This window comes from Muntiacus reevesi, chromosome 2 (genome assembly GCF_963930625.1).
Source record: "Muntiacus reevesi chromosome 2, mMunRee1.1, whole genome shotgun sequence".
NCBI lineage: Eukaryota > Metazoa > Chordata > Mammalia > Artiodactyla > Cervidae > Muntiacus > Muntiacus reevesi.
The window spans coordinates 81,244,564-81,265,927 of NC_089250.1; the positions used below are offsets into that span (position 1 = coordinate 81,244,564).

Here is a 21,364-nt window from a genome sequence, read left to right on the forward strand (position 1 = left end):
CAACGATATCCAGGTCATTAATATCTTTTTTGTATGTTCTTCTGTGTATTTTTGCCACCTCTTTTTAATCTCCTCTGCCTCTGTTAGGTCAGAATTGCCTCTGTTAGGCTGGAGTTAATATTGTCTTATATTTACCACTTGTGGGTTTGTCCTTAAATTACATGAGAAACAAAAGAGTTACTAACAAAAACCCCAACAATACTGGGTTTTATATTTACCTATGTAATCTTTACTGGTATTCTTTATATGTTAATGTGACTTTAAGTTATTTTCCTGTTGTTGAGTATCCTTCCTTCTCAGGCTAACAAACTCAGTGAAGAATTTCTTGTATGGTAGGTGTTCAGTTCAGTTCAGTTCAGTCGCTCAGTCATGTCCGACTCTGCGTCCCCATGAATTGCAGCACGCCAGGCCACCCTGTCCATCACAAATGCCCAGAGTTTACTCAAACTCATGTCCATCGAGTTGGTGATGCCATCCAACCATCTCATCCTCTGTCATCCCCTTCTCCTCCTGCCCCCAACCCCTCCCAGCATCAGGGTCTTTTCCAGTGAGTCAACTCTTCAAATGAGGTGGCCAAAGTATTGGAGTTTCAGCTTCAGCATCAGTCCTTCCAATGAACACCCAGAACTGATCTCCTTTAGGATGGACTGGTTGGAACTTTTTGCAGTCCAAGGGACTGTCAAGAGTCTTCTCCAACACCACGTAGCTTGGGTCAAATTTTAATCAGGCTTCTCTCACCCTTATAAGCCCCTGAATCTTGGCTTTCTCCTAGTCTGACCAAACACAGAAATACAGAATATCCCTCTGTCCCTTAAAAGCTCATTCTAAAAAGGGCTAATCAGAGTCAGACAAATTTCCTGTCAGACTGCCCAAGCATGTTGTTCACCTCCTCCATTCACTTGCCCAATTAGTTCCTGTTAATCCTTCTTATTCCTTCCTAGGAAAGAAAATCCTTTTTCTATTTAATTGAGATGCTTTCTGATATTTAAATCAGGGCATTATTTCTACTGCAATAGCCTTTTTAAAAAATGTTTCTCTTTACCTGAAGCCTGGATTTATTTTTACTTGATAGCTGAAGTGCCAACTTACTTATGTTTTTCACTGCTGAAAGAAAGGCTTTTATTTATTGCTTACTTTAAAACAGTACCATCTTATTGATAGTATTTCCTAGTAGTTAATTCATTTATTTCTTGGGAGTTAAAGTAACTTTCCTATTTTTATTCATAATTGACATTGATATGCAGCTTTGCTGCTTTGGTCAACTTGCTGTTTTAAAAGGCACACTGGCTCTGAGACTTTTTCTGAGGTACTAAAAAAAAAAAAAAAAAAAAAAAAAACCCACAAACAAAAAAAAACCCTGGGGGCTGCAAATAGTAGATACAAACTACAAATAGTAGCCCACAAACTCTGAATTCCTAAAGATGGTGTCGGATTTCTGAAATTCTCTCAAGGTCCTCAGGGAGCGGGCTTCTGGGAGATAGAGTCTGGAAGTTTGAGAGCTCGCCGCTCGAGGTTATGGGACTTGCTCGTCGGCAGCTCCTTCTGCGCATGTGCAATACCCTTTCGCCTCTGCCTCTAAAAAGTCTCAGGGGTTATTGTGGGAGACTGTTCGAAGCGTCCGGGTCTGCGCGCCCCGCTTTGAGCAGGTGCGGCCCGAGTGGGAGTGGCAGACGAGGCAGAATGGTTGGGCGACAGCTGAGAGGTACCCTACGCGGCTCCAGAGAGGGGCACAGGACCCGCGGCGTCAGAACCTGAGAAGGCGGGCAGGTAGGGGCTGCCTAGGCGGAGTCTCTGTCAGGGGAAGTAGCCAGCGTCGGGCGCGGGGACCCGGGACCTCGTGAGGCTGCGCTTCCGCGTGTGTCCGGCCCCTCCGCGAGGTGGAGTGGTAGATGCGAGCCAGGCAAGTGCATAGGCGTGGTGGGTGAGCCCTGCCTGAAAGAGAGGGCGTGTTTGAGGGACGCTTGGGTTCAGGGCAGAACTTGGTATATAGGAATATCCAGCAAAGTTACCTACGTGACACGTCATTTCCTCATGTGTAAAACTCGAGGAATTAATAACATGTGCCTCGTGGGGTTGTTCAGAAGATTAAATAATGTAACATAGTGCCTGGCAGTAAATATTGGCTGCTGATGTTCAATAGAAATAATCATTCTTCTCACTCATTAGTTTGTGGCTCACACCTAGGATAGTGTAACTCTCCGCACTGTGACAAATTAGGACACTGAGACTGAGAGGACAGTTATATATTAAAAGTCATGAAACTATCGGGTAACTAGAAGACAAACATTTTCTCCAAATGTCATGATCTTCTGCATTTACTATCTTGATTATGAAAGCCAGCTTTGCATCATCCGCAGCACTTAGCAGAAATAATTTGACATGTTAAGACACAATTTGAATGTTTGAATATTTCCATGTAGCAGCTCTGTATCTGAGATTTCTGAATGCTTTTGGAGTCCTTGGGACTGGCAGTATAATTGTTTCTGAGTTCTGTAACAGTCTAGCTTTCTCTGTGTTCTGAGCAGTGTGCGTTTGAATTTATTCAAGGTCTTACCTGATATTCTGTGGAATAATGTGTACAAAGAGTTGAACTTGGTGAAGGTTCCAGTTAAATGAATTTGTCCTTTAGGCGCATTTCTCATCTTTCTTGGAATAAAGTGCCTCTTGTGAAGTAAGAAGGAGGAGCCTCTAGGCACAGAAAAGGACGTGGGAGTGAACTGCTCCACCATTTGAGTGAGTTTCTTAGCAGAGGAGGTCCCAGGTTTGACCCGCCTGTTCGGAATAAGTGAGATGTGGATGATGTTGCCACATTCAGACGCCATTATAGGCTGCCCAGTGGAACAAAGTCCGGACCAGGTTTTAGAAGAGAGGGGAACTGGGCTGAGAGGAATGAGGGAGGTTTAGGCTACTCAGGAAACTTAACTTCCTTGGAAAGGTTTTGAGGATACGGTATGGGGAAAGGAGCTTTAAGCTAGATTGGAATAAATTCTGTTTTACCAATCCTGGTTTAACCCCACTCTATTTTTCACTCACTGGTCCCAGATTCTGAGCTCTTATAGTGAATCTGGCATCTAAAAATATGCTGATGATTTTCTTACACACATCAGTATAAGAAGAGTTTTCTATTTGTCTTGTTAAGAAGTTGGGAAAAATTAGTCCTGAGGGTGCAAGTGAATTTCCCTGGTTTTGTGTTAGTGGCAGAGCCAAGAAGATATGTTGAGTCTCCTGATACCCAGGCCAGTGGCTGCTGCATCATCACTGGTAAAACATTTCTTAAAAGGCAACTTTTTGTGGATCTATACACACTTTTCTTTTTTTTTACTTTCATCCATATTTTTAAATGTTTTTTTAATTAGTTGATTTTTAAAAATTGAAATATCATTGACTTACAGTGCTTCAGGTGTACAGCAAAGTGATTCAGTTACATATGTATTTATACATACACACATACACACACACACATATGTATGTATTGATGCATTCTTGATAAGTCACTTTAGTCATGTCCAACTCTTTGTGATCCTATGGACTGTAGCCTGCCAGGCTCCTCTGTCCATGGGATTCTCCAGGCAGGAATACTGGAGTGGGTTGTCGTGCCCTCCTCCACGGGGAGGGAACCTTCTCAACCCAGAACCCATGTCTCTGATGTCTCCTGCATTATTAGCAGGTGGGTTCTTTACCGCTAGTGCTACCTGTGAAGCATATGTGTGTGTGTATATGTGTGTGTGTACACACTTTTTCAGATTCTTTTCCCATATAGGTTATTATAAAATATTGAATATAGTTTCTTGTGCTATACAGTAAGTCCTTGTTATTTATCTATACATATACATTGGAAAAACACTTAAAAAGTAATGTTACCTTAAAGTGCCTCCTTCCCTTTTTTCATAGCTTTGGGTGAATTCTCTGTTTCAATCAGTAAATAAGAAAATAACCATTACATTGCAATATTTGCTGTATAATTTAATGAAGGCTTGCTGCTGCAGCGAAATAACTTCAGTCGTGTCCGACTCTTCGCGACCCCATGGACTGCAACCCACCAGGCTCCTCCGTCCATGGGATTTCCCAGGCAAGAGTACTGGAGTGGGGTGCCATTGCCTTCTCCTGAAGGCTTAGTGTTCCTTCATTTAGAATATTGTAATTTGACCAGTTTCCTTGTAATTTTTAAATTTCTTTCAAATAAAGAGCTACATATATTGTTTTTAAAAAGTAGAAACTAATTTCATTCAGCCAATGAAAAATTTTTACACCCAATACCTGCATGACCATATCACAGTCACACATAGACATGTGGATACTTTTTCCATATGGCCCTTCTTGCCCCTTCTCCAGGATGAAAAGGATATTCCTTCATAGAGAAGCATTTTACCCAGGTGACGTTTGTATCTATTTAAATATGCAAATCCAAGCGTTGCAGGCAATCTGTACCTCTAATGATTTTATTCCTCTTTTTCTATTCCAGCTATACCTTCAGAGATTTCAGCATTTTTCCAAGACCAGCAAACTATCTGTGTGAGTTGTTGTAAGACTTTCTACAATTTGTTTTACAATGTATCTTATGAGGTTAATGACTCCTAGACTTGAAACAGAACAGTAGAAATATAGCAAATGAACCTGAGGGAAACAGTCTAGCATAATTGTTCTCAAACTTTAATGTGCATTAGAATCACCAGGAAAGTTTGTAAAACCCAGAATGAGGCCTGAGATTGCAGGTGATGGTGATATTAACCTTTCCAGGCCAGTAGCATTGGAATAGCAGGTCACTAGAGCAGTGTTTGGAGAAGGCAATGGCACCCCACTCCAGTACTCTTGCCTGGAAAAATCCCATGGACGGAGGAGCCTGGTGGACTTGCAGCCCATGGGGTCGCTGGGAGTCGGACACGACTGAGCGATTTCACTTTCACTTTTCACTTTCTTGCATTGGAGAAGGAAATGGCAGCCCATTCTGATGTTCTTGCCTGGAGAATCCCAGGGACGGGGGAGTCTATGGGGTCGCACAGAGTCGGAAACAACTGAAGTGACTTAGCAGCAGCAGGGCAGAGTTGGCAAGGAGACGCACACACACACACTCTCTCTCTCTATAAGAGGTTATGTGGTTATCAGAGTGAGCTGCAAATATTTCTGACTGTTCTGGTAGTCATGGCCAAAAATAAGACTGTGTTACGTGGCTTTTATTAATCATGTGAATAAAGCTGCCTGATTCCTTTTGGAACCTAAAGACTTTCTGGCATTGAAAGCTGAAAAAAATAAAAACAACCCTTTTGTCTCTTTTCATGTAAATGATGAACAACCTTCTGGTGGCAACCATGAAATAAATGCCTGAAATCATTCTTCAATGGATACAAATAATGGTCTCAAGTAAAACTCAGTTAATGAGGTTTCTCAGGAGACCATATTACTGATGCTCATGTGGACAGCTTTCTGTTGTCTACAGGATGTGTTTTTTTCCACTCCTGGATAAAACTATTGTTAGAACATCTACAGAATAAGTTGACTGCATGTCCTTACAATAAACTTAAAGATTCTCTATCTTACTCAGTGTGTAGAGTGTTCAGTTAATAGAAGACATTTCTGCGCATAATCAAATTTCAGTCTCCTTCATGCAGAATGAATTCTTCCTCATCATTTGCTAGAATTTGGTCAGTTAAAGTCACCAATAGTATATATTGTTTAAACACACATAAACAATTAGCATGCAGGATCTTAGTTCCCTAACCAGGGATCAAACCCATTCCTCCCTGCAGTGGAACCATGGGACCTCCAAGTCCCCTAAAATGGCTAAGGCCATTTTAAGATATAAGTTCAGTGGCATTTAATATATTCACAGTGTTGTGCAAGCATCATCACTGTCTAGTTCCAGAACATTTCCATCATCCCTGAATAAAACCTAATACCCTTGAAAGTCATTCTCTATTCCCCTTTTACCCCTGTCACTGGCAACCACTAATTTATGCCCTGATTTTAAAGACTTGCCTTTTCTAGCTATTATATATAAATGTAACCATACAATATGTGTTACTTTGTGTCTTTCTCTTAATGTAATGTTTTCAAGTTTCATCCATATTGTTGTATGTATCAGACTTTATTCCTTCCCCCCAGCTTTATTAAGGTATAATTGACAAAATTGTAAGATATTTCAATTGTATATCATGACAGTTTGATATGAAAGGATTCCTCCCATCTAGTAAACACATCTACCACTTCACATATTTATCTTTTTTTGTGTATGAGATATTTAATTTCTCTCTTAGTAAATTTCAGTTATATAGTACAGTGTTATCGACTTAGTCACCATGTTATACATTAGATCCTCAGACCTTTTTCATTTTATAGCTGAACATTAGTACCCTTTTACCAAGATTTTATTTCTTTTCGTGACTCAATAATATTCCACTGTATTGATGCACCTCATTGTGTTTATACAGTTATCAATTAATAGACACCTTAGAGCTGCTGTGAACAGTGCTGTCAACATTTGTTTACATTTTTGTTTGAAAACCTGTTTTCTGCCTGTATCACTGCATCTTTTCCTGTCGTGAATATTCTCATTAAAGTAATTGTATTTCATTTTTTTTTTTTAAAGAAAGAAAACCTGTTTTCAACTATGGCTATTGGCTTAGTAGTGCAAGTGCTGGGTCCTGTGTTAATTATTTTTAACTACATGAGAAGTCACCAAACTTTTTCACAGTGGCTGCACAATTTTACATTTTTACTAACAATGTATGAGAGTTCCTGTTTTTCCTCATCCTCAACAGCACATGTTGTCTACATTTTTTTATTATAGTCTTCCTAGTGTATGTGAAGTCATATCTTTCTTTTCCCTAATAACCAGTGACCACCTTTTTATGTGCTTGTTGGATAGTTCTATATCTACTTTGTAGACATGTCTATTCATGTCTTTGGTCCATCTTTAAATTGGGTTGTTTATTATCAAAGCATTTTGAGTTCTAGGCTTTTATCAGATATGATTTTCAAGTATTTCTTCCCATTCTTTGACTTGTTTTTTCATTCTCTTGAGTGTATATACTTTGAATCAAAAAAGGTTTTAATTTTGATGAAGTTTAGCTAATCTATTTATCTTTTGTTGTATGTGCTGTTGATGTCATATCCAAGAACTTGTTGCCAAATCAGGATCATGAAGATTTACTATGATTTCTTCTAAAAGTGTTGCAGTTTTAGCTCATATATTTAGGTCTTTGATCTATTTTGAGTTAATTTTGCATATATAACAGGAAGAGATCCAATCTTGTTATTTGTATGTGGATATCCCATTGTCCCCACACCATTTGTTGACGAGACTGTTTTTCCTTCCTTTGAATGACCTTGGTACTCTTGTTGAGAATTAGTTGACTAGAGATGTATAGGTTTGTGCCAAATTGTTTCAGTCGTGTCTGACTGTTTGCAACCCTAGGGACTGTAGCCCGTCAGGCTCCTCTGTCCATGAGATTCTCCAGGCGAGAATACTGAAGTGGGCTACCATACCATCCTCCAAGGGAATCTTTCCAACCCAAGGATTGAACCACGTCTCTTATGTCTTCTGCATTGGCAGGTGGGTTCTTTACTACTAGCACCACCTGGTAAGTATAGATTTATTTCCAGACTTTCAGGTTTGTTCACTGGATTTATATGTTTCGTTATGCCAGTTCTATACTGTTTTGATTCTTTAGCTTTGTGGCAAGTTTTGAAGTTAAAATGTGTTAATCCTACAATTTGTTTATCTTTGTCAAGGTTGTTTTGGTTATTTGAGGTTCCTTTCATTTCCATGTGAATTTAAAGATCGTGTCCATTTCTGCCAAAAAAAAAAAAAAAAAACCAGTGGATTTTTCATCAAATATGTGAAACTCTGGGGAGTATTTTGATCTTGACCATATTAAGTATTTTATCCAATGAACAGGGGATGTCCTTCCATTTATTTAGGTCTTTAATTTCTTTCAACAAAGTTTTGTAATTTTCAGTGAATGCAAGTCTTGTACCTCATTGATTAACTCTGTTCTGAAGTATTTTATTCTTTTTGATGCTATCATAAGTAGAGTTGTTTTCTTAATATTCTTTTGAATTGTTCATTGTCCGTGTATAGTAAAACAACAGAGTTTTTTTGTGTTAATCTTATGTTCTACAATTTTATTGAATTTATTAGCTCTAATAGTTTTTTTATAGATTCTTTGGGATTTTCTATGTATAAGATTATGTTCTACAGATAGAGATACTTTTACTTTACTCTTTCTAATTTGGATGCCTTTATTTCTTTTTATTGCCTGGTTTTCTTTAGCTGAAACTTCTTTTACACTGTTGAATAGAAGTGCCCAAAGTGAATATTCTCATCTTGTTCCTCACTTTAGTGGGAAAGCTTTCAGTCTTTTACCCTTAAATATTTTTAGCTGTGAGTTTTTCATACATGCCTTTTTATCATGTTGAGAAGTTCACTTCTGTTCCTAGTTTATTGAGTGATTTTATCCTGAAAAGGTTTTTGATGTAGTCAAATGCTTTTTCTGCTTGACTTGAGCAATTTGTGGGGATTTTTCATCTTTATTTAGTATATTAAATTGATTTTCTCATGTTAAACTGCTCTTGTCTTCCAGGTATAAATTCTACTTCATCGTGATTCATGATTGATTGATTGCTGCACCAGATGGCTTGTGGAATCTTGGTTCCCTTACTAGGGATTGAATCTGTGCCTCCTGCAGTGGAAGTACAGAGTCCTAACTACTGGACTGCCAGCGAATTCCCCATGACCCTTTTAATATGTTGTTTGGGCTCAATCTTACAGTATTCTGTTGTTTATATTACATTTATATTCCTAAGGCATATTGACCTGTAATTTCATTTCATTGTGATTCCTTTATTTGGCTTAAATATTAGGGTAATTAACACTGGCCTCATTGAATTAAGAAATACAGTTTACTCTTGAACTACATAGGTTTAAACTCGTAGGTCCACTCGTAGATTTTTTTTAAGTACTAAATATTACAGTACTGCGCAATCCATGGTTGGTTGAGTCTACAGGTGCAGAACCAGATAAGGATGGCCTGCTTTAAAGTTATACTCAGATTTTCAACTGCACTGAGGTCATCACCCCTAACCCCTGTGTTTTTTGGGGGTCAACTATATTTCTTCCACTTATTTTTGGGAGAGTTTGGGAAGAATTAGTGTTACTCTTCTTTAAATGTTTGCTAAAATTCACCAGTGAAGTTATCTGGTTCTGGACTTTCCTTTGTTTGAGAGATATTTGATTACTGATTTGATCTCTTTGCTTGCTATTCACTTTTTGTATTTCTTCCTGAGTCAATTGGTTATTTCTGTGTTTCTAGGAATTTATTCATTTAATCTCAGTTTCTAATTTTTTGACATGTAATTGTTTGTAGCAGTATTGTCTTATAACCCTTTTTATTTCTGTTAGGTCAGTAAAAGTATCTTCATTTCTGATTTTAATATTTTGAGTCTTTTCTCTTTTTTCTTTGTCAGTCTGGCTAAGGTTTTGTTAATTTTGTTGATTTATTTTTAGAGAAGCAACTTTTGGCTTTGTTCATTCTATTTTTATACTCCACTTATTTGTCTCTCTAATTTTTATTATGTCCTTCTTCTTGCTAGAGACAAGAATATATAATCCTCACTATATCACAGTATCACTAGGGTAGAGAGAAATGGGGAGAACACTGTCTGATGACAGAAGCAGAGATTGGAGTATTGCACCTTCAATCCAAAGACTCTTACATATTGCTGGCTACCATCAGAAGTGAGGGGAAGGCATGGATAATATCTGTCTAGAGTCACAGAGGGACTTTTAAAAAATTTTGATATTTAAGATTGGTCCAAATTGCTTAATACTTTATTTACTAATGCCATATAACGTTTTATTATGAGACCATACCACATTTTAGTTTTCCATTTCTTTCCTGAAAGACACGTGTCGTTTCCGTGTTTTCATTGTCATGTATAATACAGGCATGCCTTGTTCTATGGTGCTTTGCTTCATTGAACTTAACAGATGCTGCATTATTATTATTTTTTTTAATATATTGACGGTTTATGGTACCCCTGCATTGAGTCTTTGGCACATTGTTCCAAAAGCATACACACTTCATATCAGGGTGTCATATTTTGGTAATTTTCACAATATTTTGACTTTTTCATTATTATTATATTTGTCATGGTGATCTGTGATCAGTGATCTTTGATGTTACTATTGTAATTGTTTTGGACCCCCACAAACCACATTCATATAAGATTAACTTACATATTGTATGTGTTCTGACTGTTCTACCAACCAGCTGTTTCCCAGTTTCTTTACCTTTCCTCAGACCTTCATATTCCCTGAGACAAAAAAGTATTGACATCAGGCCAGTTAATAACTCTACATTGGCCTCTCAGTGTTCAAGTGAAAGTAAGAGTCATAAATCTCTCACTTTAAATCAAAAGCTGGAAATGATTAAACTTAGTGAGGAAAGTATGTTGAAAACCTAGACAGACCAAAAACTAGGCCTCTTGCACCAAACTGTTAATCAAGTTGTGAATGCAAAAGAAAAGTACTTAAAGGAAATTAAAAGTGCTACTCCGGTAAACACACACATGCTAAGAAAGTGAAACAGTCTTATTATGATATGGAGAAAGTTTTAGTGGTTTGGATAGAAAATGAAACAAGCCACTATATTCCCTTAAGTGAAAGCCTAATCCAGAGGAAGACCTTAATTTTCTTTTCTTCAATTCCATGAAGGCTGAAAGAGGTGAGGAAAACTTCAGAAGAAATGTTTGAAGTTAGCAGAGACTGGTTCATGGGGTTTAAGGAAAGAAGCTGTCTCCATACCATCAAAGTGCAAGGTGAAGCAGCAGGTCCTGATGTAGAAACTGCAGTAAGTTATCCAGGAGATCCAGCTAAGGTAATTAGTGAAGGTGGCTATACTAAACAACAGATTTTCAATGTAGACAAAACAGTCTTAAACCAGAAAAAGACAGTGGCTAAGACTCCATGCTCCCAATACAGGGGGCTCAGGTTTGATCCCTGGTCAGGGAACTAGATTCTGCATGCCGCAACTAAGAGTTCACATGTTGCAACTAAAGCTCTTACATAATGCAACTAAAAGATCCCACATGCCACAGTTAAGATTCCATGTGCTGCACCTAAGATCCAGCACAGAAAAATAAATCAATCTTTTTAAAAAAATCATTAAAATGTCAATTATTTTTTTAAAAATTGGATGAAGATGCCATTCAGAACTTTCATAGCTAGAGAGAAGTCAATGCCTGGCTTCAAAGGACAGGCTGATTCTCTTTTTAGGGGCTGTTGCAACTGTTGACTTTAAGTTGAAGCCAGTGCTCGTTTGCCATATGAGAAGTCCTAGGTCCCTTAAGAATCTTCTCTGCTTTTGCTCTGTAAATGGAAGAACAGCACATTGGTTTACAACATGGTTTGGTAAATATCTTAAGCCCACTATTGAGACTTACTGTTCGTTGACAGTGCACCTAGTCATCCAAGAGCTCTGATTGAGATGTACGATGAGATTAATGTTGTTTTCAATGCCTACTAATACAACATCTTCAGCCTATGGATCTAGGAGTGGTTTTGCTGTTCACATCTTATTATTTAAGAAATACATTTTGTAAGGATTTAGCTGCCATAGGTAGTGATTCTTCTGATGGATCTGGTAAAGTAAGTTTAAAACCTTCTGGAAAGGATTCACCATTCTGGAAGCCATTTAGAATGTTTCTGATTCATAGGAAGAGGTTTGTGCATCGACATTAACAGTCATTTGGAAGAAGTTGATTTCAGCCCTCATGGATGACTTTGGGGAATTGAAGACTTCAATGGAGGAAATAGTTGCAGATATGGTAAAAGAACTAGAATCAGAAGTGGAGCAAGAAGACGTTACTGAATTACTCCAGTCTCTTGGTAAAACTTTACTGATGAGGAATTGCTTCTTATAAATGAGCAAAGAAAGTGGTTTCTTGAGATGGAATCCACTCTTGGTGAAAACTGTGAAACAGTCTGTTCAGTTATGGGAAGAAAATACTCAGGTGCCTACCTACATTTTTGTCTAAATCATAAATTTGTAACCAGATATTTTGGACACCCCTATTCTATAGGTGTTAAGTCCAAAATTATTCAATAACTCATTCCTTGAATACATCTATAGCTTTTTATCTTATCATAGTCCTGAATGGCACTATCTTATATGCTAATTGTTACTCTTTTAACTATATATTTTAGATGTATACATGGTTATGCTGTGGCCCCATGTTCATGAATGTTACTCTAATATTTTTTTAACCTCCTCAGTGAAACCTACTCTAATAGCAGGAATAGATCTTTTGTCCTCTTTGTAACCTCAATCAACTTTGCACATCTTTTCACTATACTAACCTCTTATTGTAGTTATATGATGTATGTTTGTTTTCAGATTATATGCACCTTGATAAAAGTAACATTGCTTTGTCTTCAGATTCCCCCAAAGTAGGAGAGTTCTTTATGGCTTGCAGGCACCAATAACTTATAACAATAGTAGGGAATATCTATTATGATTTCTCCCTCTCCAACCAAGTAGAATGCATAAGTAGACATCACAAACATTTTTTTATTAATTCTGAATAGTAAACAGTATAACCACTTCATACAGATTTTCCATGTCTTCCAGTTTTGATTAATTGAATTTGAACACAAATGTGCTGTTTCAGGAATCCTTATCATTTGAGGATGTAACTGTGGGCTTCACTCAGGAGGAATGGCAGAAGCTGGACCCTGCTCAGAGGACTCTGTACAGGGATGTGATGCTGGAGAACTATAGTCACCTCATCTCAGTGGGTAGGAATTGTTTTCCATGTAGATTCCTAGTTGCACATCCTTTCTTGCTTGCTAAATCCCATGGAAGCTTTTTTGGGTTTGATCATATTTAGGCTTCAGATTTAGGGTGGTTAGAAGGATTGTTGAAACATTATAAAGAATGTTTTTCTTTTTCTAGTAAAAGTTTGAAATGGGTGTCTGAAGCTTCATGTTCTGTTTTCTTCAGAAGCCCTAAAGCCTGTGAGCCTAGCCCAATTCCCATGTCATTTCCTGTTCACAGGGTTTTGCATGCCTAAACCAGAACTGATCTTCAAGTTGGAATGAGGAGAGCAGCCATGGGTATTAGAGACAGAGTCTCCAAGCCAGATCTACCCAGGTGAGTTAGGGTGTGTTAAATAGGTCACCTGGTGACAGGTATGAATTCTTTTTATTCTTAATTGTTGCTCATATGTTCATTTTTTCATTCAACAAATACTGAGTACCCACGAGCATCACTCAGGTTTTAGGTGTTGGAAATACATCAGTGAACTAAATTTTGTCCCTGACCTCATGGAGCTTACATTCTGATAGGGAGAGAAGGACAGTCAACAAACAATAACACATGTATATACATAAAATATGCCAGTAAATACCAAGGAAATTGATAAGGGTAAGAATGATGGAGTGTTATACTTTAGAAAGGATATCAAGAAGGGCTTTCTGATGATATCAACTTGAATAAAATGAGAATGAGAATCATGGAGAGTCTCGATGGCAGAGGTAACATCAAATGTCAGTCCAATAAGGCAGGGATGTACTTGATTTTTTTGAGGACACATAAATATCACTCTGGATTGGGGGAAATGAAGGAGCAATGAGTAGTAAGAGTTGGCATTGTAGAGGCACTGGGTGCTCAAATTATGTAGGACCATGATAAAGACTTTGATTTTATTCTGAGTGAGATGAGAAGCCATTGGCATAATTTAACCCAGTAAGCAACATACATTGATATGTCTTTTAAATTGATCCCTCTAACTGCTGAGCAAAGAAAATATTGGGGGAAGAGGGCTGAAAGCAAGAACGTCAATCAAAATAGTATTTCTGTCTGTGTAAATGTGATGGTAGCTTATCCTTGGTTGAAAGTGGTGAGGAAGAATAAAAGTGATTGGCTTCTGGATATATTTTGAGGGTGGGGACCTATAAGATTTGCTGTTGAATTGGACAAGGAATGTGAGAAAAAGAGAAGAGTCAAGAAAGACTCCGAGGATTTCATTCAGAAAAACTGGATCAACAGGCACCAATTGCCAAGACTGGGAAAAAATGGGGAGAAACAGTTTGGGAGGAGTTAATAGGAGTTTAAATTGCACACATCAAGTTTCAGGTGACTATAAAATATTCAGGTTTTGGGTATATAAGCAGAAGTACATTAGGGAAGAGTCCAGGTGGTAGATATTTATTTGGAAAATGTCAGCTATGACAGTATTTAAAGCTTCAAAACATAGTATTTAAAGCAAAAGGATTAGATAACATCTCTCCTTAGGAGGAGGAATGCACATATTTGAAAGGTCTGAAGGCTTATATCCTGGGACACCACCTTTCAGAAGATGTGAAAATGAGATGACTCAGCAGAAAAAAGAGAAGGAGCATTTGCAGGTTGGGTGGAAACAGAGAATGTGGTGTCTTATAGCTAAGTGAAGACAGTATTTAAAGGACAGAGTGAACTTCTTTGAAGAAGGATGTGTGAAGTGACTATTTTCTCCATCTTTGCCTTCAGGTCACCCAGAATCATTAATGTAAATGAGCAATACAAACTCAGTTTATTACACTAGAGATATCTAAAATCCCAAATCAGCACAAGTATAAAAGTGGCAAAATCACTGAAAAAGTCAAGCAGGAATATATTTATGGCAGATGGATGGAAAACAAAAGCATATCTCTTAGTAAGAGGAATTGGCAAAATACTTTTCAGGGACAAAGTAAAGGAAATACTCTGAGGTGTGAAACCTAAATCTTTAGATTAACCACAATGTTGCCTCCAGGGAGGTGGAACTTCTTTGGATACAGTTTGGTTCTGCAAAGCAGACTCATTAGGGCAAAGTGTGGAAGTGGACACTTAAACCATATTTTTCAGTAGTACTCTTATTTCTCTGACAATGTAAGAAAAGAGACTTTCTGTTTGTTGGGGGGGGGGTGGCGGAAAGGCCCTCTCAGACACCTAAATGTGGGTTAATAAACTTACATGCTATCTTAATGGGTAATCCTAGAACACAGAATTTAAAGCAAAAACTTACTTGATAGCAGTTAGCTAGGATGTACAGTCATGTCCAACTCTTTGTGACCCCATGGACTGCAGCACGCCAGGCTTCTCTGTCCATCACCAACTCTTGGAGCTTACTTAAACTCATGTACAGACCTTAAAAAATGTGAAAATGAGGAGTAAGGCTGGTGAAGAGGAATGGTAGGTACAAAGGGGCCATTACCTAGTTAGCTATGGCTCTGTGATAAGCACCTCTGGTTTCACAGTCAGCAAGACTTCATAGTCTTCATGTGAATCACTGTGTCCTCAAACAGCTTGCTAGAGAGTGGAAGGGAAGTTTCTGTCTTCTTGTTCCTCTCTCTCATTAGATAAGACTGGTCTGTAGAGTTTTTAACTCCCTCTCACTTATGGGTTACATCAGACAGCCTCTCTAGGTAACTGCTGGGGAAGCCAGAGCCTTCATGGCTCCAGTTCAGCTCCTTGGGCAATGTAGTCTCTGTGAAGTCAGCACAACATTTGGTGTTCCTCAGTCGGTAGCGGCAGTGGTGCCAACCCCAGTTACCTGACTCCATGATTAGCAACAGAACAAGCCATTTGCTACTCTGTTGAGAAAGGAATGCAGATCTGAGTTGATCTATATACCAAGTCTGGTACATGTGAAAAGCACTTGTTCATAAGGAATTATCCTGTTGGTCTAAGACATGGCTCTATTCCCTCTCCCAAGTAAACCTCATCTAGTTAGCTATTTCTTAAAAAGCTCATGTTCTTTGAACCTGAATAATCAAAAAGGAACCAGCACAAATTCATTCAAGACAATTACAAGAAATAAGGGGTGGAAAAGGTAACAAAAGTAGTAGATTAGATAGAGTTGTTTTATGATCAGAGTAGTTATAAAGTACATAAGAAATGTTACAAAATATTAAACCATGAATTTTAAATAGAATGAATTGATTACTTCTGTGATAGAAGAATTCAAGAAATATGCTAGTAAGGTAGAAAACAATTATAGAATGTCAAATTCAGAAAACAGTTGAAACAAAATCAGTGAAGTAAACAAATTGGAGTAATCAAGGGAGAATAGGTACTGCTGAAATTATATTCAGAAAGATGAGAAAAATAAGCAAGAAGAAACTGACATAAAATTTGAACTAAATAGCAAGGAATAAAAGATATTCAATATTAATTCCATAAAAGCAGTTCTTTCTCCAAAATAGAAAATCTTAATAACAGCCAGAGGGAAAATCACATTGCCTCCTAAGAAATGAGACATTGCTAGAGACATCTAAATTGAAGCAAAAAACAAAAATTGTAATTTTTAAAGGTTGAGATTTGTTGAAGAGAAATAAAGCCAGATACTAGTTAAAGGTGATATAGATTTTATTCATTAGCTATTGCAGTAGGGGGATAAAGTTTTTTTTTTATAAAACTGAGCTCAACTCTAAATACAGCAAAGACAGCTGAGGATTTGTAGTCAGCAGAGTGAAGGGGTAAGTGAATAGAAAATTACTAAGAGTTAACATCAAGGGTGAGGAGATTCTTGCTAAACTGGCCTTATAGAATTCTTGCTAAATTCAGGCCAAGGGTTTATATATCAAGGTTGAAACATGAGGAACTTATGTGTGAAGAGATTCTCCCTAGACTGACAAGGATTCATGCTAAATTCATGCTCAGTAGAGACAGACATGAAAGGCCATGGTTGAGACCTCATCAAGAATAGGTCTCAGAGGAGCTTAACTAAAATTTAGTCAAGGAGAGAATGTTTGTCAGGATACATTGTTAAATTTGGATTGGTCCTGAAATAAATTACAGAAGCAATACCTTTTACTGTATAATTTTGTTAGTAAAATTCTAACAGAGATACTATAGGAAGAGAAAAAAAACGAAACCTAATGAATAATTGAGAGGAGTGGTAAGTGACAAGAAATTAGGAAACTTATGGGTAAGTCTAAACAATATACGGGTAAAAATAATTATGATACCTAATTTGTACTAAAAGACAGTTTCATAATTGAGTTGGGAGTTGATCAAATTGTATTTGATTCTTCTGTTAGAAAAAGAGGTTCAGATTATAGAATCACTTTAGATTTTAAGTTAAATATTAATGACAAAATTTAAGGCACAGCCACCTAAAGTGGAGAAACAGGTGTGTATAACCTTCAAAGTTGTATAGAGAAGAAAATGGAAAACATAACAAAAATCAAATCAGTCTAAAACAAAGGAAGAAAGGTACAGTAGAAGTAGTGGTAAAGCTGACAGATATAAAGCAGAAAGTAAAATGTAGGAGACAATGTGATATAATAATGACTATAATTGTATAAGGACTAAATTTACCAGTCAGAAGTAAAATTTTCAAATTGGATCTTCAAAAATAAAATAAAATTAATCTATAAGACATCAGGTTTTAGTGACTTGATATTTGTCTTTAGCATCTTTTGCTATTTCAATATTCAGCGTTTTACCTATCTCCAGAGTACCTCTAACAGGATACTCCAATTCCTCCAGTATGGCAAGAACTGTATTAAAATAATCATTCACAAAGCACAATCTTCCATACTTATTTTCATTTATTAGACTCTATGAACCTTCTACTCTTACAACTGACATACCATCATTTTATTTTTCTCTCATCCTTTCTTACAGATATTATTGTTATACTTTTGTAAAAGTGTTAAAAAAATATTTTTATTTTCTCATTTTCCACTGATACCACCCAAAACACTAACCATATTCTTTTAGTTTGTTCTAATTTCTAAATGAAATTATATTCCCCCCAAAACCATTTAGTTTATCATGTTATTAACTTGAGTTACATTTTTCCCAAAATGTAATATATGACATTTAAGTTTTTCTCTTTCAATCATGCTTTAAATACTGCTATATCTCATCTCTATGGAACAAAACTGAGGCTGCCAAACTCCCATTTAATCCTTCCTGAATACGATCCTTATATATGCTTTCCTTTCCTACAGCTGTGTCTTGGATTCTGTGTACTTAATGATTCTCATGAATTAATTTGTGAAAGTACATGGAGCAGAGCCTGGCTTGTGGTGATAGTTTGTTAATTTTCCTGTTATTGTCATTATTAACATTTTTAAACTTTTGGTTTTTTGCTTTCCTTTTTAGACTGTTTCTGGATTTTGATTTTGTTTCCCCAGCTTTTATGAAATGTTTCTTGTTTGTTTTGATTTGCATTATCAGCTATAGATTCTGATTCTTGATAGTGTATGGATATTGAATGAGGCTATTTTCTTATCTATGTTATGCTTTCTCCAAAGAGAGCCTATCTTATTTTGTTATATAACTTATAATGGATATTGGATCATATCTTAATTGTAACTCTCGATGAATGAGAGGCCCTTTATATTGATTCATTCAGAAAACACTGCAAGAAATTAACCTTTCAATTCAGATATTGAGTTGTAAACCTCTAGATTCCTGTTCAGAAATTAAAGGTTTGAATAAAAAATAAGATTTGTGTTTCGAAAAACACACAACTTGTGAAGGACCACTAATTCCAGTATTCAAAGGAAATCAGAGATAAACACTTGTAAGATCATAGGTTACGGATAGAAAAAGGAGGAGAAAAAAAGACAGCTGAATATTTTAAATTTTAGCAGTTAATAGAGGGCGTTTATGCTACAAAGGAGTATTGTTCAGTGTTGTGACAGAATGAGAGGTACGGAATGTAATTAATTTTAAATTTCAATGTAAATATAACTTGAAATTGTAGAGATGTTATAAAGATTTATTTGGAAACAGATATGACACAGTGTAATTTCCCTGATGTTTAGTTGTTTAGGTTCTGAGCAAAGGCAAAATGGGAATGTAAGCCTGCTTATTGAAAGTCTTGGTTGAACTTGAACAATTTCTGGCAAATTAATAGTCTGTCATTTCTAGAAAGAATACATTTATTATGGCTTTGTGGAGTGATAGTATAGATACCCAATATGAATATAGTTGGTAAAAAGTATTTTTCCCCCTAGAATTGTACCTGAAGTCTATTTTGTCTAATGGTGCTTGGAGACAAAGAACTCTGGACAGGTTTTTGAGTAAGGCCATCATTGTTATATTGTATATTCCTATTCATAGGAAGATAGCAAGGTGAAGTCTAGCTGAGAATTCTTAGGGTAAATAAATATAAGTATCAGTAATTATTTTAGGTTAGGTCCTCCATGGTTTTAAATATAAATAAAACCCAGAAATGTAGAGTTCTGTTTAGAAGTTAAAAAAGTGTATTAATGTATTAAATTCATCACAGCAAATTTAAGATGAGGAAAAGTTAGCATTTGTTGGTAGGGTAACATAACTTTTGCAGAAACTTAGAGACTAAGATGAATATACCAAAACTAAAAACAAATAGTTCTGGCCCTCTTTCAATCTTCCTTGTCTCTTTCATTTTACGTTCCTGGTAGACATTTGTATTCTTTGTCAGTCACATGAGTAGAGGGAGAATAAGAAAGTAGGTTGCTACAGGTCTTCTTAAGCAGGAACAAATTTGTGCTTTTCCATAAATTTAATTGGTATTAACAGTATAATAAATTAATATATAAAAAAATAAGTTCAGTTCAGTTGCTCAGGTGTGTCCGACTCTTTGCGACCCCATGAATCCAGCACACCAGGCCTACCTGTCCATCACCAACTCCCAGAGTCTACCCAAACCCATGTCCATCAAGTCGGTGATGCCATCAGCCATCTCATCCTCTGTCATCCTCTTCTCCTTCTGCCCCCAGTCCTTCCCAGCATTAGGGTCTTTTCCAATGAGTCAACTCTTTGCATGAGGTGGCCAAAGTATTGGAGTTTCAGCTTCAACATCAGTCCCTCCAATGAACACCCAGGATGGATCTCCTTTAGGATGGACTGGTTGGATCTTCTTGCAGTCCAAGGGACTCTCAAGAGTCTTCTCCAACACCACAGTTCAAAAGCATCAATTCTTTGGTGCTCAGCTTTCTTCACAGTCCAACTCTCACATCCATACATGACAACTGGAAAAACCATAGCCTTGACTAGATGGACCTTTGTTGGCAAAGTAATGTTTCTGCTTTTAAGTATGCTATCTAGGTTGGTCATAACTTTCCTTCCAAAGAGCAAGTGTCTTTTAATTTCTTGGCTGCAGTCACCATCTGCAGTGATTTTGGAGCCCCCAAAAATAAAGTCTGACACTGTTTCCACTGCTTCCCCATCTATTTCCCATGAAGTGATGGGACCAGATGCCATGATCTTAGTTTTCTGAATGTTGAACTTTAAGCCAAATTTTTCACTCTCCTCCTTCACTTTCATCAAGAGGCTTTTTAGTTCCTCTTCACTTTCTGCCAGAAGGGTGATGTCATCTGCATATCTGAGGTTATTGATATTGCTCCTGGCAATCTTGATTCCAGCTTGTGCTTCTTCCAGCCCAGCGTTTCTCATGATATACTCTGCATATAAGTTAAATAAGCAGGGTGACAATATACAGCCTTGACGTACTCCTTTTCCTATGTGGAACCAGTCTGTTGTTTCATGTCCAGGTCTAACTGTTGCTTCCTGACCTGCATACAGGTTTCTCAAGAGGCAGGTCAGGTGGTCTGATATTCCCATCTCTTTTAGAATTTTCCACAGTTTATTGTGATCCACACACTCAAAGGCTTTGACATAGTCAATAAAGCAGAAACAGATGATTTTCTGGAACTCTCTTGCTTTTTCGATGATCCAGCAGATGTTGGCAATTCGATCTCTGGTTCCTCTGCCTTTTCTGAAAACCAGCTTGAACATCTGGAAGTTCACAGTTCTCGTATTGCTGAAGCCTGGCTTGGAGAATTTTGAGCATTACTTTACTAGCGTGTGAGATGAGTGCAATTGTGCGGTAGTTTGAGCATTCTTTGTGATTGCCTTTCTTAGGGATTGGAATGAAAACTGACCTTTTCCAGTCCTGTGGCCACTCCTGAGTTTTCCAGATTTGCTGGCATATTGAGTGCAGCACTTTCACAACATCATTTTTCAGGATTTGAAGTTTATCAACTGGAATTCCATCACATCCACTAGCTTTGTTCATAGCGATGCTTTCTAAGTCCCACTTGACTTCACATTCCAGGATATCTGGCTCTAGGTGAGTGATCACACCATCGTGATTATCTGGGTCATGAAGATCTTTTTTGTACAGTTCTTCTGTGTATTCTTGCCACCTCTTCTTAATATCTTCTGCTTCTGTTAGGTCCATTCCATTTCTGTCCTTTATCGAGCCCATCTTTGCATGAAATATTCCCTTGGTATCTCTAGTTTTCTTGATGAGATCTCTAGTCTTTCCCATTCTGTTGTTTTCTCAAGACTCTACACATGGACATCACCAGATGGCCAACCCCAAAATCACATTGGTTATACTC

General features: G+C 37.3%; 1 pseudogene; it reads left to right on the plus strand.

Annotated features, from left to right (window-relative positions):
- Window positions 1–1,593: 1,593 nt before the first annotated feature.
- The window catches only part of LOC136159720 (zinc finger protein 33B-like), a 42,224-nt pseudogene continuing 22,453 nt past the window's right edge, over window positions 1,594–21,364 (plus strand).